Source organism: Cervus canadensis, chromosome X (assembly GCF_019320065.1).
Source record: "Cervus canadensis isolate Bull #8, Minnesota chromosome X, ASM1932006v1, whole genome shotgun sequence".
NCBI lineage: Eukaryota > Metazoa > Chordata > Mammalia > Artiodactyla > Cervidae > Cervus > Cervus canadensis.
Genome location: NC_057419.1, coordinates 135,981,780 through 135,998,340, shown reverse-complemented (window position 1 = coordinate 135,998,340; position 16,561 = coordinate 135,981,780). Strand labels below are relative to the sequence as shown.

The 16,561-nt window shown below is 46.0% G+C and overlaps 1 protein-coding gene and 1 long non-coding RNA gene across 6 annotated transcripts in view; one reads left to right on the top strand and one right to left on the bottom strand.

The window, feature by feature from the left end:
• Nucleotides 1-1,872: 1,872 nt before the first annotated feature.
• Nucleotides 1,873-16,561, bottom strand: part of LOC122435954 — a 37,691-nt gene continuing 23,002 nt past the window's right edge. The window contains exon 3 of the long non-coding RNA XR_006267750.1: nucleotides 1,873-1,996. This is a non-coding gene — a long non-coding RNA (uncharacterized LOC122435954). The remainder of the gene's footprint in view (nucleotides 1,997-16,561) is intronic.
• Nucleotides 7,754-16,561, top strand: part of RTL9 (retrotransposon Gag like 9) — a 48,747-nt gene continuing 39,939 nt past the window's right edge. For 2 of the 5 annotated variants that reach the window (XM_043460056.1, XM_043460055.1), the window contains exon 1: nucleotides 14,765-14,990. The gene's annotated coding sequence lies outside the window, so the exon portion shown is untranslated. Of the gene's footprint in view, nucleotides 7,819-13,032; nucleotides 13,126-14,764; nucleotides 14,991-16,561 lie in introns of those variants that run through there. The other 3 variants (XM_043460054.1, XM_043460059.1, XM_043460053.1) reach the window with 3 other exon arrangements.

Here is a 16,561-nt window from a genome sequence, read left to right as displayed (position 1 = left end):
TCCCCCGCCCTCTTGGATCTACCACTTTTATAATGTGTTCCATCAAGTGACTGGAGTATGTTGTATCTTTGCCCACTAGAATGTGAGTCCCTTGAGAACAAGGACTGTTATTTTTTTTTTTTTTTTCATGTCTGACTCTCCAGTATAGAAGGAGAGGTTCAGGGCTTGCATGTTGAATGAATGAATGAATGTCCCAATTATCTTCAGAAGCTATTTCCAGGGCTTTCAAATTGGGTCTCCCTTTTCTGCCAAGAGGTGGTGAGAACTGGCCAGATGGACTTGATACGTAATGAGTTCCTACTAAGTACCAGGCATTGTGCTGAACATTTTACATGCACGATCTCATGTCTGAAAGAGATGTTTTTAATGTCCATCTGTATTTTACAAATGTTGTTGCTGTTCAGTCACTAAGTCATGTCCCACTCTTTGCGACCCCATGGACTACAGCATGCCATGCTTCTCTGTCCTTCACTATGAGGAAATGTAAATTCAGAGTAGTGACTTGCCCAGGGTCATGTTGCTGGGACGTTGCAAAGCCATGATTTGAACCTAGGCTGTTGGTCTCCAGTGCCTTCTCTCCTTTTTGTGTATGGAGGGTGGGGCCTCTTCTGGGTAATTCAGTGATGGTGACATAAGTCAAGCTTGTCTTTGATGCCTTCAGGCTTGTAAGGTGTCTCAGGGACTCTGTGCCACAGTGTCACGCGCCCCTGTAGCCGCTACTATGGGGCCTGTCAGGTAGCCTATCCCATTGGGAGCTTTGTCCTTTCCCACTCCTCTGAGACTTTGACTTCTGGGCTATGCTAAACTTTTCCAGAGCACATGTTTACATGTTAATGGTGCACTCCCTGAATGCAATCTTTAACCCAGGGGAAAGCGGCCCCTGAGTAAGCTGTGGGGGGGCCTCTGGTTATGGGGAGCGGGGGTACAGGTTGTTCTGGGCATCTCTTTCAACAGACTCGTGGGGGCCCCCCACATTCCCAAGGTGGTTGGTGCCTCCCTCGGAGGGTTGAGAGCTCTGGAGTCAGAACAACGAGTGTTTAAATCTGGCTCCACCGTTCCAGGATGAATTGTGTCATTTGTCACAAATTACTTAACCTCATTGAGCCTCCCATTCCTCTTTTGTCATATGGATCTCATAATACTTCTCATCTCCTGGGGAGGTTGTGAGGATGACATGAGACAACACAGCAACTGTGTGTAGTACAAAATGTTGTTGTTGTTGTTTAACCGCTCAGTTGTGTCTGACTCTTTGTGACCCTATGGGCGATCCCATGGACTGTAGCCCGCCAGGCTCCTCTGTCCATCAGATTTTCCAGGCAAGAATACTGGAGTGGGTTGCCATTTCCTTCTCCAGGGGATCTTCCTGACCTAGGGATCGAACCCGCATCTACTGCACTGTAGGCAGTTCTTTACCACTGAGCCACCAGGGAAGCCTGTAGTACAAAATAAGCACTTGAAAAATGTGAACTCTTTCCTGAAATCTGTTTCTACTGGCTCCCCCACCCCCGCCCCTGCCATCTAGGTTTCCCTTCCCCTGTTGCTTCTTTCCTTGCCTCACCAACAGGCATCCTTTTGGAAGCTCTTCCCTTCCTTTCCCAGTGCCTCCCTCTGGTATCCTCAACCTTTGGAACAACCAGCCGTCAGAGTTCCTGGGGCTGATCCTGTTTCTGGATATTCTCTCCTGCTGTCTTGAGTGCACGAGCTGATTTGAATTCAGAAAGCAGAGTCCATTCATGCGAGGAGTGTCACCACAGTCCATCTTACATTCAAATGGTGAAGGCTGACTTGATGGCCCCACATCGTTATCTGATGGGTGTTGAGAAGGCCTCCCCCCTCCGACCCCAGAGACTTCCTTCTGACCTGTGAGTAATGCCACTATCTCTACCATCAGTGGACGATCCCTTTGAGTCCAACTGCCCTGGGTGGTCTGGGGATGGCTGGGCCAGGCAGGGTTGTTTTATGTATCTGAGTGCAGATTCCTTGATCAGAGCCTTTCCTGTCAGGGGGAAGGGAAGAAAAGGTTAGAGGGAGCTGACTCCCCAAGGAAGAGGAAAGCCAGGCAGGCAGGGGTAGGGCGTGGGGGGGGTGTGTGGGAAATCAGCTGATGGAAGGCTGTGTGTCCGACACAGTTTTGCCTAGGGTGGGCCCTGTGTGTTGCAACAGATGTGAACTTTGGAATCACCAAGGTTGGGAAGCCAGGCCTCAGAGGGAGTGGTTGGAGGCTGAGCTCATCCTGAAATGATGTGGGCTTAGATTCCCAGAGGGCAGAGAGGAGGACCAGGGAGGAGGTCATACTTTGGGGGGTATCTAAAGACAGAGAGTCTTGGTGTCCTTCAGCTCTACGTGTAGGTAACACCTGTGGATAGGTGGGTCTTAGTAGAAAATGCCCCCTGATGGGTGGGGATCTCCTTTTTCTGACTGCTAACAGGAGACTGAACTGAAGGACTACCCCCTTTCCTTTGAAAAGGAAACAACTTCTGAGGGTGTGGCAGGGTTTACTGGGTGTTCCCCCTAAAGGGAGGTTACCCCCTAAGTGAAGGTGCTTGGCTGGTAGCGGGTAACTGGTTGTTCCCTTAGCCCACAGAACAAGGCGCTCCAGTGCTCCTCCCTGTAGGCTTTTCACTTTATCTCTTGACAGGCACTGCCATCTACCACAGCAGGTATGAACACAGCTTAAAAAGGAAGGTCAAAGATGTCCCCTCAACCGCCTTCAGTGGTTCTGCCACACCCTGTGGACCCCACTGGAGGATGCTGATTCTGACATTTTGTGGCCTTGCCCATAGGGACCAAGGGATCAAGTATTTGAAATCATCATAACCATAACAAAAACCATTGGCTGACCATTTGGGATGCCTTACCAGGGGCTACTTTATTATAGGACCTGAATGTGGGCTTGACCTGAGGGATAATGAGGTTTTCCCACTGCTTCACACACACACACACACACACACACACACACACACACACACACACACACAGAGTCAAGTTCTTCGAAAACATGTCCACAGTCCTGAGGCCAAAGAGCACATTAGAGACACATGCTCTGCCTGCAGTCAAAAGTCCCCTGTCTTTCCCAAGTCCTGCTGCTAGACCCGATTCGGTGCACACAGATACACTTTCCCATATCCATCCTTCCCAAGCCCCAAAGCTCTGAAAACTGAGGGCCTTTTGTAACTTTAAGGTAAATTCATTTGGTAGCCAAACCTGTGCTGGCATGAGGCTATTTATAGTCTTCTTCTATCACACCCTGTGTGAATATTCATGTGTTTTTGCTCCCAAAATATTAATGTACTTGATTGCTGGATGCTGTCTCAGACCCCACTGGAAGTAACATAATATTCTGCTATAGGCCCCCTCTGGCTGTCTTAAAATTCAAAGCATTCCAAATTCCTTCTATTATAGAACCCACCCCACCGTCTTGTAATGATCTATTTAATGTCCCTGAACAACAACATTGGCCTGTGAACTTCTCCAGGACCCAGCACATGGTCCAACATGTGTTTGGGGCTCTCTCAGTGTTTTAGGACTGAAGAATAAATGGCCTTTAGTGTTGAAGGAGCTGCATTGTTGGGAAGTTCTTTCTTACATCTAACTTAAGTATCTCATGCTGCCATTCATGTACTGCATGCCATTGATAGCAAGGAAGAAACATCTGGTCAGCGCCTTCATTTTTTTTCTCTTGGGACTAAATCGTCCTTCTAATCCTAATACCTTTCACCTTTTCCCCTAGATCCTCTTTTCCAATCCCTTAATCATCTTCACGGCTATCTTCCAAAGCCTTTACAGGTTCTTTCATTCTGAAATTGTGGCCTAGCGCTTAGGACCTGGCTGCAAAGAGCTCGGCCATTATACGTAATAGGTCTCCCGTTTCTATGGTGAACATTTCCAATCAGTTTCATTTGGCTGGTCTAAGAAGCTTTGCCTTTTTTTTTTTTTTTTTTAGCTTTGCCTTTTAAAATACACTTACAGGGCAAACTCAAGGGGCCATGAATGATTTTCTCCCAAGTGTGCTGGTTGGTAAAAGGCAGGGAAAGCAGCACAATCTCACCAGAAGAAACTGTAATTACAGAAAGTTGAAAGTAACAGGTGACATATGTAATAGGAACCTGCATGCAAAAAGCACTGTTGATAATTACAGTGACCTCAACCTGCCATTTTTTACCTTGGGAGAACCAGCCTTGCTAGTGCGAGTGCCTTTTCTCTAACAAGGTTGCTGAAGGCCATTTCCTACCACTTATTTCCCACTAAATGCAGGGAGTGAGACTGACTTGGGCTGGGGTGATTGCAAAACCACTGGCTTAAGTTAAACTCCTCACTAATTAAGCCTGTTAGATTTCCTGTAACTCACGATTTTTCTTGGCAGAAGGAAAAACATTTGACTCAGAGGCAAAATGTATTGTATTAATAAGCAGGAAACAACAAAATACTACACATGGTAGCATTTTCAGAAGCAGATTCTGTCACCCGCATTCTGTTGGAACAGCCATCATGATCTCTCCTAATAACGCAAAGTGGGTTTTTTTGAGGGGGGTGGTGGTGGAAACTACATATTATGAGGGGAGATTCAGAGAGAAATTTTTTGCCAGTCAAATTAGAAAAATCTAATCAGGTGTGCCCGTTGCTGCTCCCAACCATGAGTCAGAGCCTTTTGTGGGGTTTTGCATTTTTTAGGAGGCGGTGATGGATTTTACATACAGGTCATTCTTTTTTAAAAGGTCACATTACAATGTGTCTATCCTTTCTCATGTTGTTATACCTCAGGGAAGGAGATGTAGGATGCCAAGTTGCAAAGGGAGATCGTAGAGAGGAATATTGAAATTGGATGACTGAGGACTCTCCGACAGGGGCCTCAGTGGGGGAAGGGAGATCCTTCTGGGCCAGTAGGTGGCACCTTAAAAGCCAGATTAGCCTGGGATGGGGGGAGAGGTGGGAGGGGGGTGCGGGGGGAGGAGCTGTCATGGGAATGCTTTCTCTACCTCCTCACGATCTTACCAGACCTGGCAGGCTCATCCCTGAGAATACTAGAGCTCCAGGGAGGAGAGGAGAACCTGCCTTCACTGCTAATGCGAGTGGCTAGAATTTTTCTCCAGAGTTTTGAGATGTCTTGGGCCAATGCATGTGATAGCCATTTTCTCTCTTTTAATGATTATAGTAAACTGCCTTTTTCAGGAACATTAACTATGATGGAGGCTTGATGCCAAGTGCTTTATGTAAGATATCTCTTTTAATCCTCACAATAATCCTTCAAAGACGATACTGTCATTACCTTCAATTTCCACAGGAGGAAACTGGCTCAGAGAGGTTAAGCAACTTGGGCAAGGTCACACAGCTTGTAAAGTGGCACAGCCAGAACTTAAACCCAGATCTGCTGGGCACAAGATCTAGTCCTGAAGCATTCAGTCTAAGTCCTTGTAAAGCCAAATAGCCACCTCAGTAAGCTCAACTGTCTTTTTCCCCCCCCACCAAATAGCAGAATATTTGGGTTGCTTGGCTTTGTGAGAATGTAATTTACAGCAACAGGCTTCCCAGGTGGCTCAGTGGTAAAGAATCTGCCTGCCAAGCAGGAGACATGGGTTCGATCCCTGGGTCAGGAAGATCCCCTGGAGAAGGAAATAGCAACCCATTCCAGTATTCTTGTTTGGGAAATCCCATGGACTGGTGGGCTACAGGCTATGGAGTTGGAAAAGAGCCAGACACAACTTAGCAACTAAACAACAATGATTACAGCAACTGAAGGATGTTCACCTACTCTGAAAGACCTAGCTGACGGGCTTTCTATTGCTTTGTCAGGGACTGGTTTTCCCCATCCCGCCACCACACTCCAATTGGATAGCAACCATCAAGGGAAGGTTCTAGACTGATTCTCTGCTTTCTATAGCCTGCACAGTGCCACACACATAGTACGTGCTCAATAAATATTAATCAATAAATGAATGTCTGGATGTTCCCTTCAGTAGTTTCTGGGTTCTTCAAGATCATTTGTTAATGCTAAGCAAACAGTTAGAACCTTCAAGATGTCTGTTGCCCTGATCTAACAGCTTGTACTGAGATGGCTTTTTAGTATCATCTCTGTACAGGAGCCGAACGTTCTATTTGACACATGGATGATTGATTGTGTTTTTCCCTTTTCCTCCAAAACCTCTGGCACCGTGCAGACACAGCTTAGGTGATTAACCATGCAGCCAACTTCGCCAGACACTGATTCAGACAAGAAAGTGGGTGCTGTATTTGAACGATAGTTCCTAATTAATCCCGCTCCCCAGTTCTGGTCTGCTCAATGACTCCTTCTCAGATAGTGTTTGTGAGATGAAACAGGATAGGGAAAAAAAAAATACTTAAAAAGCATTCTTTTGGCCTGGGTGAAGAGAGCGCTGAAGATTTTCCCAGCTTACTACTTCTCAGCAAATGCAACTTCAAGCCAGATGCAGACCCATCCTGCTCAGCCTCCTATAAACTTCTAACTTGGTCTGGAAGATAAAGTGGAAACATGCAGAATGGGAGAAGTAGAGTCAGCAGAAGCCAGTATGCAGTGTACTCCATGTGATTCCCAGAATAGGAACAATAACTATCATTTTCGGGTGGATTGCTGTGTGCCAGGCAGGCTACTAAACATCTTATAAGCATTCATTTCATTTCATCTCTCAAGGACACTGTGGAGGTAGGTACTATTATTATCGCCGTTTTTCCAAATGAACAAACTGCCGCTCAGAGAGTCTAAGTGAAGCTCCTCGAGTCGCCCAGAGTGGGGATGAAGGGGAACTGGGAGCTGAGGGAGGGGGACGGGGCTGACCTGCAGAGCTGAATGGCGGCCATCTGCAAGTAGTGGCACCCTTGGCATGGCATAGGCGACTCTGCTGCGGGTGCTGAGTTCAGCGGGGGCACCTGAAAGGAGTGGGAGCAACTTGTAATCCAGACAAGCGGTTGCCTTCGGTGGATTCAAACTAGCTGAACTGATCAAGAGGGCGTGAGGCTTGTGAGTCCCGGCAGACAGTGGTAGCAAGGACTGGACTCCATTCCTTGGGGGCAAGGGTGAAGGGGATGAGGATTTGGGGAGAAGCAGACAAAGCTCCAGTTCTATGGAAACAGACACTTAGCCTGATGACTCGAAACTGAGCCAATACTGCCCCCTAGGGGACTTTGGGGAAATGTGCCAGGTCATTTAGTGGACAAGAAATGGAGCTGCTTCACGTCTTGCACTGCCCAGGGGCTGTGCTGTGTGTGTTCAGTTGTGTCTGACTCTTTGCGACCCCATGGACTGTGGCCCGCCAGGCTCCTCTGTCCATGGGATTCTCCAGGCAAGAATACTGGATGGCGTTGCCATTCCCTTCTCCAGGGGATCTTCCCAATGACCCAGGTATTGAACCCGTGCCTCTTGCATCTCCTGTCTGGACAGACAGATTCTTTACCAGGACAGTCTTGCAAAATGAAGACTAGTCCAACATCCTATATGATTTTCGAATGTTCTGTTGGACTTCCGTGGAGGTGGAAACTTTTCTTATAATGATCAGAACGTGTACTGTAAATATTTTACATATATGCACAAAAAGTTTGGCTTTCCCGCCTCCATACACAGTTTTAATGAATCTTGTGTAAAGAGAGGGAAGATGGAACTTTGTTTTCTTCTCCCAGAGGCTTATTCACAGTCGTTCACCATTTCAAAAATCACGTGGTAACAGTAGTGATGTTGCTTTTGGAATTAGAGTCGTCTGTGCAACATCCCTTATCAGTTTGTGCCTGTAGCTGTTGCATTTTGTGGGGCTTCTCGATGAAGGCGCAAGTCTCTGCCTACTTCATCTAAGTCTTTCAGTGTCATCCTATGTAAGTATTTACATATTTAAATACATTGTAGTTGATTATGGATTATTTTCATTTCCTTTGTGTGGCAGGACACTTCTTGATCTTTTGGAACTTATGTGTGTATGCAGGTTATTATATCTATGATTTTAATTTCAGGATAATAAAAGGCTTCTCCAGTGGCTCAGTAGGTTCGATCCCTGTGTTGGGAAAATCCCCTGGAGCAGGGCATGGCAACCCACTCCAGTATTCTTGCCGGGAAAATCCCATGGACAGAGGAGCCTCACGGGCTATGGTCCATGGGGTTGTAAAGAGTCTACATGACTGAAGCAAGTGAGCACACCACAAAGGGGTACAACAAGAGACATTTCTGATAAAAAGAGAAGTTTCGATTCTGATATTTACTGTGCTAGCCTCTTGGCTTCCCGGGGGCCAAGACCATGTCTGTTTTGCTTCGATTTGGCCTAATTAACCTAGTGCCAGGTCAGAGTAGGTGCTTAGTAAATAATGGGCAACTGAAGAATGAATAATAAATGTGGACTCAAGCCTAGAGTCAGAGAGTCAGTGATCTAGGGCAGCAGAGTTGGGGGATAGTAGTGGCAGTAGATGGGGGCTCTTGATCACCGAAAGAGGGCTATGAAAGGAGGACCCTAATTCAGAGCTTTCCCCAAAGCTAGAGTGTCCTGATGTCAAGGAGCAGTGCGTCTTTTCATTTTATTTATTTATTAATTTTTGGCTGTGCTGGGTCTTCATTGCTATGTGAGCTTTCCTCTAGCTGTGGAGACTGGGGACTACTCTCTAGTTGTGGTGCGCTGGCTTCTCACTGCAGTGGCTTCTCTTGTTGCTGAACACAGGCTCTAGATGCATGGGCTTCAGTAGTTTTGGCTCCTGGGCTCGAACACACAGGCTCAGCAGTTGTACATGCAAGGCCCAGTGCTTCTTACAGGTCTCTGGGCCTGAATCATGCTTGGGTCCAGGGACTGGGCTCAGATGGTCCCAGTGGTGGAGAGAGAAGTATTTATGCCCTTACTTTCGGTACCAACCTCAAAAGCCATAAGACCTCACCAACTAAAAGAAGGCTATTCCCTAGCATGGCTGTACCTCTCTGCACTGCGTCACCTGGGCTGAGGTGGAGAGGACTCCAGGGAATGTGAGCCTCAAGTGTGGTCCCTAAAATACATCTATGTCCTCGGTGGGGGTCTCAGGCTGCCTTGAACTTCAGGCAGATCTAGTTCCCCATTTTCCTGTTGTTGCTACGGTTGCTTTTCTCTCTCCTAGCCTCCTTCGCCAACAATAAGAAGTGTACCTTTTCCTCGGGGGTTCTATGCTCAAAGTCTAACCAGTGGGTGGCGGAATGCTTCAGGGCTCCTGATGAGCAAGTGTCCCTGACTCTGTATGGGGTTGGGGAGGCGAAGGGGAGCATCCCTCTTAGAGATAAAAAAAATACAGAAATGCTGAGGGAGGTATCAAACCAGCTAACGTCAGAGGTTGAAGTGGCCTTGAGGTCATCTGATTCACTGGGTCAGAAACCTGCCTGGACAGCAGCATCACTGAGGGTTCTGTTGACATACAGATAGAGTGACCCCTAAAACTGAGATAATCTGATTCAGGATGCTGAGTTAGGGCTTGAAATCTGCACATCAGTAAGTATCACTGGTGATTCTGATGAGGAGCTTGGTGAGGGAGTCCACTCAGACTGATCTTCTCATTTTGCTGGAAAGTACCCGAGTACCAGAGAGGGGCAGTGACTTACCCCAGGTCACACAGCAAGTCATGGCAGAGTTGGGGCTAAAACTCGGGTCTCTTCCCACTGTGTTGGCGGTGGGAATATCTGGAGTCAGTGTGACGGGTTGGAGTGGTCCTTGGCATGGGAAGAACCCCTTTAAATCTCACTGCAGAGGCCGGCTACCCACCCTGCCTGTAGGTGGGGGACAGATCCGAGGCCACCAGGTTGTTTTGCATTATCACAAGCAGTAAATTTACTGCCGAGTTTTGGAGAGAAGCAACAAAATACCCATCAAGGTTAGTAGGACGATAAGAATGTGCTAATGTGTTTGGCTGTGTCTATCCACGGAAAGCCGAGCGAAATAATGGTGACAATTATCCACCTATTTTGTTCGAACACTTTTACCGAAAATCTCCTGGGAACTGAGGGAAAATATGATTTGAACAAAATATGTTGCCTCATGTAGCCAGAATGACACAACTCCCACTTCACATGTCTGTTTCCCTGGAGACCCTTCCTGCACGCCTGCCTCCTCGGGGTGAGACCATGTGCACATGGGAAATGTGGACGGGGAAGGAAAACCCTGTATAGGAGACAACCCATGAAATGGAATGTTAGGCCAAGTGCCGTGGAGGTGTGCGCCTTGTCCTTGGAAGATGACCTTTTAGATTCTAGGGCTGTTCTAGCCAGGTCTCAGAACAAACCCCAGAAGTCTCTAAACCACCAGCTTTGGCCCAATTTGAGGCAGCCCCCTCAGAAGGCTCCAAGGACAGCAGCTGCTCTGTCAGCCGCCGAATGGAAACAAAGCCAGATTTCTTTATTTAGAATAGACACTTTCTATTTGGATTCTTAAAGTAGCAAATCTATCTGTCCTCTGCCCCCAGTCCTCTGCAGCGCAAACTGCCTCACGTCAGGTAGCTAGCACAGATCAGCAAGTGTTTGCCTGTTGATAAGTTGCAGAGCCACTTCGGACCGCTGTTGCATGCCTATCTCTGAGCCAGTGGGCAGGGGCTTACTAGAAAGGGAAAGCGCCCTTGGCAGCAGACAGTGAATCCTGGCCCTGGTCAGGGAGGACGGATCCAGTGCAGTGATAGATGGAGCTGTGATGAGCTCCATCCCACATTGCTGCCATGGGAGTCAGCCACCCCTGGGACCTCACAGTACAGTCCTGCTTGATTCTGGCACTGCTAATTTGCTATGTGACCCTGAGCAAGGCTATTCCTTTCTGTGGACCTCGCTGGACCCTCCTGGGAAGAGGACACACCGTTTAATCCATGGTGCCATTTACTGTGACAAGTGGCCTGCCCCTGGAAAAAAAATCAAGCTTGAATTTCTGCCTCCCTCTTTATTTCTAAATAGATCAGCAAAGATGCCGATTTTCAAAAGAGAAACCATTGAAAGATCGGAAGAAAGCATAGGAAAATTAAAAAAAAAATGGAGGTGGGAAGTCTTTGCAAAGTAACAAAAAATCCTTAGGAGCTATAAAGAAAAAGAATGACAGATTTGCCTGGAAAAAAAAATTGAACACCTTTGCTATGGCAAAAGATATCTCATGCAAAGTTGAAAGACAAAGGACAAACCAGGATAAAGTCAAAGGCAGACAGAGGTTTATTATTCATAATGTTTCAAGAGCTCCATTATAGGATGTGTGCTCTTCTTTATATCACTCACCATGACCTGCAATTACATTATTTAATGATTTGCTTGTTATCTGTTTCCTCTACCTACGTGTTTGCTTCATGAAAGCTGGAAGCTTTGCTTATTCACTGCTATATTCCTAGTTCTAGTATCTGGCACACAGAAGGTGCTCAATAAATACTCACTGAAAGATTGAAGGAGGGAGCTTCTATAGATCAATGAGAACATGATGAATAGCCCACTAAAAACATAGTCAAAGAATAATGAACAGGGAATCCACAGAGGAAACACAAATGGTTTATGCCATATAAAAAGGTTCACAACCTCAGTAATAATTAAGTAATAATAATGCAAATTACAACAGTGTTGAGAGAGCTGAAATGTTTCTCACCTTTCAGACTGGCAGAAATTTAAAAGGTTGCTAAAATCCAGCATTTGTGGGGCTATGGTGAAATGGACACACATATTCATTTTTGGTGTGCATCTAAATTAGCACAATTCCTGGGGAGCAGCTTGAAATATTATTTGACCCAGCAAGGGTTCTTTTAGGGGTTTAGCCGTTTGAAATACTCCATGAATAAGGATCTTCATTTAAACATTATTTGTAAATAGTGAAAATTTGGAAATAACCTAAATGATGTCAGTGGAGGGCTGGTGTCATAATTTATAATTTATAAATAATTTATGTCCATGTCCAAATAGTGGCAGACTAAGTTTAATTATGCTAATGATTAAGAATTTGGGCTCTGTGGTCAGGTCACCTAGGTCTGACTTTCTCCTCTAGCCCTTGTGAGCTGTGTGACCTTGCCCAAGTTCCTAAACTTCTCTGTGCCTCAATGGTCTCATCTATAGCATGGGAATTGCAATAATAAAAACATTATCTCCTTCATAAAGTTGCGAAGATTAAATGAGATAACCCCTATGGCTTATGAAATATTTAGTACCTGGCACAGAGCATTCAATAATTACTACCTATTATTATCCCTACTACTACTGTAATGATGACAGTGACAATTTAGCCATAAATAAGGACAAGTGAGATCTTTATATATTGATATCCATAGCTAGATCTTTATATGGATATAATTTATATATGATTGATGTCTCCAATATAATATTGTGATAAAAGCAAGTTGCAGGAAAATCAGTATAATAGGATCTGATTTTCGTTAAGGATATTATTTGTTATTCATAGGAAAAAATCTGGAAGGATAGACAGATTGTTAACAGTGGTTACCTCTGGGGAAAGGAATGGGGGAGGTGGATTTTCACTTCAGTAATGATTAGAATTGCCTGAAACAAGCATGTGTTACTTTTATAATAAACAAAAGATGTAAAGGGGAAAAAGCTTCATTTGGAAGTCTGAGGACAGTTAATCCCACCAAGCCTCACATCCCCCCTTCCTTGGCTACAGCCCAAACGTGAGTCTCCCTGCCCATCATCTGTCCTCTCCCACACCGTCCCCATTCTGCTCTGCGCTCCCGTTCCCCGCCACCCCTGACTCCTCCATCTCACTATCACTGCCCTCTCCCACTCTTCTCTGTACCCTCTGGAAAGCCCACCCCACGGGAAACAATTCCCCCTTCACTCTAAATAAGCTCCGCAGAACACTGTTCTTTACCTCTGCGCCTGCAAGTGCTGAAACCTGAGTCTCCACGGAGGGGCTCACGGCTTTGCCTGCAGCGCCCTCTGGTGGACACTTCTCACACTCCTCTACCACAGACGCCCTAGGGCTGGGAGGTGGGGTCTGTGCTCTGGCTTCCCCTGTTTGCGTCCAGATCGTTACTCCTCCGCTTCAGCCAAGAACTCCTCCTTCTGAAGCCATCTGGCTACAGCACCCTCTTCTCTTTTCTCCTCTCCTCATCGACTCTTCTTTTTAGCCACCCATCCCCCTCACCCATTCAAGGAAGAGTTCGACATCTGGCTCACTGTCTTCTTCTCCACCCCAAGTCCTGACATCATCCTGGGTGAGTTGACATCCATGATCCATGTACAGGACACACCTCCATTCTAGCCATACCATGCTTCATCCTTCATCATCCGTCAGAATTGCTCCATCTCAGAGCCCCCACCATCCACCTCCTGCCCACCGACCTCAAAGCTCATCCTTTGCCTCAAGAGGTGTCCAGGTTCTTGAGTCACTTCACTCCCCCACCCCATTAGCCCTTCTGGCTTTCCTTCCTCCTCTCTCCATCCTTGAAAATGATGATGATGTTAAAAATAATAATTTAATATGTATGTGGCAGGCACATACTAGGCATCTTACATCATTTCAATAACCTCATGTAATTCTCGCAGTAACTTTATGAGACAGGGACTGTTGTTATTTTTTTTTTTTTTTAATGAGGTGACTGGGGCTCAGAGAGGTTGAGTGACTTTCCCAAAGTCTCCCAGCTAGTTCAGGACAGAGATGAGATTTGAAGCCAGCTCTGTTTGCCTAACTCCTGGAATGTATACTTCAGGATATTGCCTATATCCTGAACTCCCTTGCCCTGTGTCTTTCTGACACATCCACTAGGCAAAAACCCAAGCCTGGATAAATTTAACTGACAGCCTCCTCCTCTGTGCTTACACCCAGATGGAGGAACACTGCTGGAGAAAATCCCATCACTTTGTTGATTAGTCCCACTCAAAACTCATAGTTTCCAACCTCAGCTGGGCCCTCGACTTGGCTAAACAATCCTTCTAAGTAACTGTCCTGACAACGGCACTTTCAAACTTTCTCCACTGCCCTCTGGAGTCAGACTGATCTGGGTTAGAATCCTGTTTCGGCCACTTTCATGCTCCATACCGTGCCAGCCTTTAAGAAAGGGTGAGGTGGAAGACAAGGGAATGAGGGGAAGGGGAAGAAACATGTCTTGAGTGTCTTCTGGGTACCAGGCACTGTGCCAGGTGCTTTGCATGCAGTGTCTCATCTAGTCCTCCCAGCAGCTCCACAAGGGAGATACTATTTTTATCCTTGCTTTACAATAGAGCCTAAGGCACAGAGAGGTTAAGTCACCTGCTAAGGTGACACAGAGTGTAAGTGGAGAAGCCATCTCAGTCATTTAGACCCTCCTTATCTTGACTGATGACTCTGATAGCCTGCTAACCTGTCCCCCTGCTTTTCCCTAGCTCATATCCTTCCATCTAGCCTCCATTCTGTTGCTGGGACAGTCTTCCTCAGATGTGTATCCGACTGTGCTACTACCTTGCTTAAATTCAATCTTTCTGAAGCTTTCCCCATGGTTTTCACAATGAAACTGAAACCTTGACTCTTAATGAGTTGCCTGCCCCCACCCCTTTCCTTCCTCCCGTCCACTGCCATCTGCCTAAGATCCAGTCATTCTGTACTATTTTTGGCTACCTGATGACACTTTGTTTTCTCCTAACTTCATGTCTTTGCGTATGTTCTGCCTGGTCTCCCCCATTCCCACTCCTCCCCTTCCTGCCCACCTTTAATGCTTCTCTTCTGTGCAGTTCACAGCATTTATGCATTGATCACGGTGCACTCTAATTTCCTGCTGACTGGTCTGTTTCTCCCGCTAAACTGGGAGCTGCTTGAGGGCGGGGACTGTGATTTAGTCATCTCTGTCTTCGCGCTCCCCAGGGCGTAGCACCAGAGCCTGGTTCAATCCAGGTTTGTCGAATGGCTGACTGACAGAATGAATGGAGTGCATGAGGGAGGCAAAAGCCCTCACTTGGAAAGTTTAGTGACATGAGCTGTGTGGTATCTGGTTCTTGGCTGAAGCTACTGCAGTTTTTCCCTATGACTACAGTGCTGTAAAAATATGTCTGCACGTGGATAAAGACTGGAAGAGAACTTTCCAAAATTAAGAGTTGTGTTAGAGTGGTGAGTTGATGGATGCTTTTTTTTTTTTTCTCCTGTTTTCAAAATGTTCTTTAATGCTGCTTTTGGTGAGTTTTGATTCATTCTAATTCCGGTTCACACGGCCAGGAGTCTTGCCAGATTGGTTGGATTTGTTGGAATAAAATGAGAACTTTCAAGAATTTTCCAAGCTCCTGGGTTAAGGTATTTTTCCTCCCAAAGCTGGGCAGCAAACAAAGATGGCTTTTGTTTGCAGTAAAATACTCATTCCTTCAATTATTTTTTTGTCCTGCAAGGTGACTTCTGTAACTTTGGGTGAGGGGGGGTCAGGTTTACTGAATGGGGAAATGAATTGCCCATGTTCGTGGTTTGGAAATGACCAAAAATGTTTCCCTTTTCTGGCTCTTGAAAGAAAATGTTTAGGAGCTTCATTGGCAAAATGATGAAATTGTTCCTTTACTGTGGCAGGATTTCCAAAACTACATATTGTGTACTAACCCAGAAGAGGCAAAAAAAAAAAAAAATAATTGGGAAGTAGCACTCTCCAAGATTCAGATGATAAGCACTTTACCTTTGTTGGGTGCTAACCCACTCTGCTGGGTCATGTCGGGTGTTCAGGACTTTGGTGCTATCTCATTTAAAAGTAGAAACACCCTTTGGGGTGGGGACTATTAGTATCCTCACGTTAGAGGTGGTAAAACTGAGGTTCAACAAGAGTCAGGCATGAGACTGGGCTTGGAAGCCGGGTTCAGCTAGTTCCACACTTCAGCTAGGCTCAAACACTTGAACATCTTCCCTCTGGGCTGATCTTGCTACGGAGGGACAGAGGTACCCATTCATTTTTATTTAACAAAAGTTGTATGGTGTTTCCATATACAGGGCACATGGCAAATGCTTTACAAAGATTGGGCTTCCCTGGTGGCTCAGATGGTAAAGAATCTGCCTGCAATGCCTGCAATGCAGGGTTTGATCCCTGGGTCAGAAAGATCCCCCGGAGAAGGAAATAGCAACCCACTCCAGTATTCCTGCCTGAAGAATCTCATGGACAGAGGACCCTGGTGGGCTATAGTCCATAGGGTCGCAAATAATTGGACATTACTGAGCAACTAACACAACTTACAAAGATTAGCTCGTTTGATTTTTGTTGACAGCTCTGCGAGGAGGTACTATTACTGGCACCTTGAGACAGATGAGAAAACAGAAACACTGGGAGGCTAAATCACTTGCCTGGGATCAGAGATACAGTGTGGGCAGCCATGTTCTGGTTTCACTTTGCTGGGCAGCATGCTATTCCCCGGGCCCTGTCTACAAAGCTCTGGCTCAGAAACACTGAAGACATGGGCCTCTTTTTGTAGTTTGAAAACAGATTTGTATTTATTCTTTTTTTTTTTTTTTTGCAGTATTTTTCCTCAGTAAAGCTGTGTTTTCTTCCCAGGGATCTTGAGGTGGGAGGGATAAATACATACCTCTGTCCTTTTGGAGCAAGACTCACTTAGTGGCAAGGTAGTGAAATGGTTAGAGTTTTTCTGTGACACCAGTTAAACTCTGCTTGAAGCCCTTGTGATTTCAGAAGCTAACCTCTTTGAACCTCAGTT